This window comes from Anabas testudineus, chromosome 9 (assembly GCF_900324465.2).
Source record: "Anabas testudineus chromosome 9, fAnaTes1.2, whole genome shotgun sequence".
Taxonomy (NCBI): Eukaryota; Metazoa; Chordata; class Actinopteri; order Anabantiformes; family Anabantidae; genus Anabas; species Anabas testudineus.
In genome coordinates, this window is record NC_046618.1 from 6255350 (window position 1) to 6261818 (window position 6469).

The window sequence follows — 6469 nt, forward strand, 5'->3', positions numbered from 1 at the left end:
TAATGAATCAACATTACGAGATAATTCTAGAGGGAGGGAGGAAACCCAGTGTGGAGAGTTAAAGAGTATGGGAAGGAGTGTGAATGACAACAGAAGTACTTTTGTGGAGAGTGAGATTGATGAAAATGGGCAATATAACAAAGATAAAAGTAAGACTTGGTACCACTGTTAACATGGGAATCAAACCCAGGGGAAGAACATTGATTAAAACAAAAAGGGGACAAGGACAGAACCTTGAGGGACACATCACTGATGGACAGATAAAACAGAGAACGTAAGTTTTGGATTGATGCAGAGAGGGGGGTTATGAGGTGAACCAGATGAAAAGGATGACAGTAATGCAAGTAGCAGCTAAATGTCTCAGTAGCATGTTGTGTCAAACAGTGTAAATCATGATGATGACACATGATACGAATGTGGATAAAGGTGCATGTTCGAGGTAAAATATCGCAGCATCTTCGGCAGTTGATGATCCACATAGAAGACGTGACTATACAGAATCGGAATTGTTTTTGATATGCAATGTAGAGCTGATTAGTCACTACGTAAAACATAGAGTCAAACTGGATGCACAGCATACAAACAGTATTATTTATGCACTTACAAGATGTTTCTACTTCCAACAATGTAATAATGATGCTATATATCTTAGTGAGCCTGAGGTTACTGGAGCATTAACTTGCCAAATCAAATATATAAAATCATATATATATATATATATATATATATATATATATATATATATATATATATATATATATATATATATATGTATATATGGTAGATGTATGTATTAGGTTTGGACAGAGTTGTTAACATTATGCTTAACTTGGATATAGGCCTTATGTTCTCAGGAACAGTCACCACACAGTGTTACACTGGGTTCGGGAAAGAGATCACATAAAGTTAAAAGAAGAAGAGCACCATCAAATGGATTTATTGGAAACTGACATCTTTAGACAAACAAAAGAATCTCTATAACGCTAAGATAAACAACATTAGTCTATCAATCTTTTTACTGCAGGGTAAACAATTCTACGCGTATTTCATGCTCAGAGCAGAGGACCCGTTAGATCGCACTAATGTTTAGTGTAGAGACCCAAAAAATGTCATATCACAGACACTTCTCAGCAGCTCTACAGCTCTGCAAAGCTTTTCAGGCTCCATTAGCTCATTGTTTTAGCTTCACGGCATATTGTGTGGGCGAGTCTCTCATCATCATTGTTTTGGGAAGCACAGGCCAGCTGTTTTTTACCAAAAAATAAAAAAAAACATAGAACACTGTAAGCTACCCAGCCCCATGCAGGCACAGGGAGAAAACGTAGAAACTGAAGTTCTTGAATCGTAATAAAGATCATCTCTGATAGTGAATGCTTCTTCTCTCATCGTCTTCTTCTTCTTTCTTCTTCTGTTTACCCACCTCTTCTTTTACTTTAAGCCCCTTCTGACATTTAGGGCAAGAGAAGAGGCCCCTGCCCCAGATACTGGACCCCACTGCCTCATGGCATAGCTTTTCTTGTGCATGTGAGTGTGTGTGGCTCTGTGTGTGTGTGTGTGTGTGATTTATGTGTCTTGTCCAGACTCAGTTGGAGCTGAGAGTACAGACCCCCACCCTCCCTCACTTGCCCAACAAAGCTCTCTAAAAATGTGTGTGAGAGGTTTTGGGGGAGGTTCCTCTGAGAGGCAAATAGAATTAAGGAACCATCTTGAGCCACTGAAAATATGCTATAGTTCCTCAGCAGACAGTAGGAGCACATACCAAAGCTAGAACGAGTCCTCTCACAGAAACCATACCTGCAACACCCACACTGCACTGTTGTACAAACAGAAAGATTTGGATTTGACCATTACTCTGCACTGAGCACACTGACAATGTCCAATTTGCAATAAGATACACTTACTATGACGCATGCTGGCATGAAACAATGAATAGAGCAAACACACACACACACACACACACACACACACAGTAACACCATCAGCACTTCCTCTGGCATTAATCTCACACATTTATCCTGTTCAGTCTACTTGCAGGCAGGAATCCACCAGGACATCTCATGTTGCATATCAACACTTCCAGCGTTCAACATTTGTGCAGCGTGAGGCTTAAGTAGGTTAAAGGCAGGCGTGCACGCTCCACTTTCGTCTCCAAGCCCTCCAGCAGTAAACGATTCTGTCAGAGAGGCTGCTGCTCGTTATCGACGCGCTTGCAGGCTGAAAGTTGTGGGCACCACAGCAGCTCCGGCGCATAGCAATGCAACCTCTTCCACACAACAGCCATGGGTGATCAAGTCCATTATGGACTGACTCTAATACCAGGCACAGAAATGCACGTAAGTGTGTAAAGTGTGTATTGATTCAAACACAGCACACATAACTTAAAGTAGCATTTAAGGTAGTATTTACATGAGCATGAGTTGTGAACTTGTGGATATAATAGTCATGCACATGGACTTAACTTGGGTTGGACGTGCACACTCATCATGTTTTTTGCTTCAAAACTCAGCATACTGAGCTAACATGCTCAGATAGAAGCAGTCAGGTTTCCACATGAACACGAGGGCCTTTAGGAGATCTCTTCCTAACATGTTTCTTCTGTAGGTGATGGGGGATAAATCCATCGTTCCAAATCAGAGGATCTCTTCAAAGTCTGCAGCCTTGTTAATTCCCTTTTTTATTTGAGTTTATTAACTGAAATTGACCCAATTAGCTTTAAAAAAAACATTTTAATAGTGATTTGCACAGCACAGCTGAATGAAAAGTGGGTTATTAAGGGAGCATCAATATGTGTACCTAATTTCTTGGTTGGTCCTCTAAATACTGTAGTTGTTCAGATGTAAATAAAAAACACAAGACTGGAGACTGCAGAAAGATGGACTGTCTGTTGCATACAGTAGAGTACAGTAGTTGATATATTACACAGGATAAGTGAAAATGGTGAATAATGGTGCTTATTTGAATCCTCAGGTCTCAGCTGTAGGGGTGGGTAAGGTTGCATTTGTGGATGTGGTTGGACCAGAAGAACAACACACAGGTGAATAGCCCCTGTTCCTTTTCCATTGCTCAGATAAGTAATCGTGGCATCAGTGCGTGCATTTGGAGTCTGTGTGTACTTTCTATTTGGGTTGTAGTAACGTACAAATGAGTAACACTGACAGAGAGCTGCACACTGTGAAGGAGCTTTTATGGTGCGAAGGCAACAAACTCTTATGATCCACGTGTTGTGCCTGAGATCACTGGAGCCCCACAGGCAATACATGTGACGTGAATTTCATTATGTCCCAAACATACGTTTCCTGTCATGATGGGCATGTTCCAGACACTGACCAGCATTCCACATAGAGATCTACCATGTAGCACTTGTTAGTAAATCTCTTATTTCAGTGGCAGCTAATTAAATCCTGTCAGGCTGCTGCTCTGAAAGTAGAACAGCTGCATTTATTCAAGTACTGACTGGTGAATGCTTGATTTTCCACCAACAGGTCTGTTTGAACTTATCTTACAAATGTCCCAATATAAATTTAAACCCATCATAATAATAATAATGTGAATATGCGTATTCTATGACAAACCTAGAAGCCATGTTTACAATGCACCATGTTTAACAACCCTATATAGAAATATACAGTATGTGAACCTTTTGGAATTTCATGGTTAACAAATGTGACCTGATCTTCAACTAAGTCAGTGAGTATTACCAAATACAAGGTAACTAAAATAAGAACACAAAAAAATCTGATTTTTCTTGTCTTTACTCTAGGAATTATTACTGGTTCCTGTTCATACTGGTCATAACTACCTACCTCATTGATGACTGTTTGTTGTGCTCTTGGTGTCATTTTGACTGGTCACTCACTTCTTGGTAGAGTAGCCACAGTCCCAAAGTGTCTTCTTCTTCTTCTTATTATTATTATTATTATTTTAAGCACATTATATTTATTAATTCTCTTGACTTAGATGAAGATCAGATCATGTTTTAAATTAAAAAAAGAAAACCACGACATTCCAAAAGGGTTCACATACTTTTTCTTGCCACTGTATATGTAATGCCCATAGTCAAATGGGCTAAAGTGATGCTAAAGCACTTACGCAGCTCCCTCTGGACGTCATGTCAGGAGCCAGAAGGCTTTTTACACAGTGTACATTATGAGAGGGGGTGGGGGGGGGGGGGTGGGGGCAGAGTGTCCGGAGCAATCTATGGGGGCGGATCAGGACAAGATCAATGGGAGTGACAGGGAGTGCAGGAGGCAGCAGGAGATTCAAAGAGGCCAATAAATAACATCCTAGTGAGACAGCAACTGCCTCCCCCTCAGCCGCCACTGCCCAGGTCCACCCCTGACCCCCCTGCCCCCACCGACTGGGCCCCCTTGATTACTGGCCTCCAATGGGGGGGGTGGGGAGTGCTGGCTGCACAATACACCTCTCATATGGGGCACTCACTCACCTCTTGCCTCCATTTGTTGGACATTCATCTTTCAGCATGTGTGTGAGTTTGTTTAGGGGGTGGGGGCCTAGTGGATGAGGGTGTAGCAGAGACTGGTGGTGATGGGGATAGAGAGGCGGAAGGGGGTGGGGTGCATGTGGAGTCGTGGGTCATCATGTTTTTTACATTTAACACACACCCAACCCCCTAAACACCATTCTATATTCTGTTTTGCCCCCCATCACAGACCACTGAGCCGTGGTTTCAGTGGCCCGGGTGGTTTAAACATTAGCCACTGTGGCTTTTGCTACGTAGCAGTGAGGAAGAAAAAAAGAGCTTCTCTTCTCTGTAGTGGCTGCTGTGCTGCAGCAACAATGACTACTACAGCCTGTACAAACAGGACCGACCGCCACTACTGTGCAAACACCCTGACAGGGCGTGCAGAAACCTTTGTGTTGTAATTCTGAATCAGAAATATCAGAATTGTACCACATCTCCCAGTCGATGAAAAGAACCCCAGATGTGTCAACAAAGCGTCGACTGAATGGCTGCAAATGCGCCGCGGCTGCATCAAAATAACGTCTAATCAGCACAATTTATGGGAATAGACTGTTTGGCTGTACACAGTTTCACTTGGCAACCAAGTTTTACAAATACACCAGCATTTAAACACGATGAAGAACTGTACCAGCCCCAGCGAACGCTTGATTACAGTGAATGACGTACATGTGAAGGTGCAATTCAGTTTGGGAGATTTGACTCCAAAGTTATTTCCCAAAGCACACAGGCGGCACAACACGCAGGAAAAGCAGATGACAAGCAGCCAGGTGGAGGAGGGAGGGCCTCGTGCGTTGAGGAGGATGCTGGCAGGCGGAGCAGGGCCACGCCTCAGCCGAGGTTATCAGCGACTCAGAGTAGACAGAGATCCCCTCTGTGGTTCACAGCCACTAGGTTGCATGACTGTCGTACCACGAGACATTTGCGTGGAAGATGAGAGCAGTCGAGCGTAGTGAGCTGACAGAAGCAGGCAGAGAGGAGGAGAGGGGAAGATGCAAGTAGGAGAGAAAGGGAAGCTGAGGGAGACAGAAAGAAAAGAGAGAGAGAGAGAGAGAGAGAGGGGTTCACAGATGAAATGAGTGGGAGGTGGGAGCAGAGAGTGGCAGACTAATACTGTAGATGTCGGTAGGTAGGTTTTCAAAGTGCTGAATGACACTTGCTGTCACTATGTTGAGGGAAGTGGAGCGTGTCAGCTCCGGTGCTCTCTCACCCCATCTTGCATGCAGAGCAATTACCACTGGCACATTCCCTTGTACCATCATCATCCTGCTGCATTTCAGTCACATCACCCAGCAGACCTGTGACTCATCATTTAGAGTAATCGACCTGTCCTCTTTTGGCCCCGGGAGTTTCACTGCTTGCAGGAAGCAGCGGGGAGACGTCTAAACGGAGCAAAGTTGTCTCATTATTGGGTGGAGGGAATCGTAAAACATCATCTCACCCTTTCTGCTCCTGAGTGTGGATCAGCAGTTTAATACTATTCAAAATCCACTCTAGCCTGGATGAGGTCTATGACATCCGCTTCACATCGTCTTCCACTGAGCTCCACAGGAGTGACTGAGGGTTAAATGCCTCTCCGAGGGGCACATGAGCAGCCGTTAGACGGACAGCAAAGCGGAGAATCACTACACTAAATAGCTGTTGATTAGTTCTGAAGGTAAACAGAACTGAGGCGCGCTTGAAAAGCTGCAGTACCACCGCGTGCTACATAAACCATTGTTCCACCAGCCCTGTGATTTGCAGTAAAGGGGGTCGCAGTGGGTTGCCATGGCAACCTTTCAGTATAGATGACCTGCTTCTTTTCCAATAGCGATGATCATCAGCATCACAGGAGGAGCATCATTAGCAGGGAGCCCCGAGGGCCGTGTGATCAGTGCCTCTATGCACTGGAGAGTGTGCAGAGAATTCAAGACTGAGGATTTGGCCTTTTATCATATGCAGGCTGCAGCAGGGCTGAGGTCCTACAACACAAACCTCCATGGGCTCCAT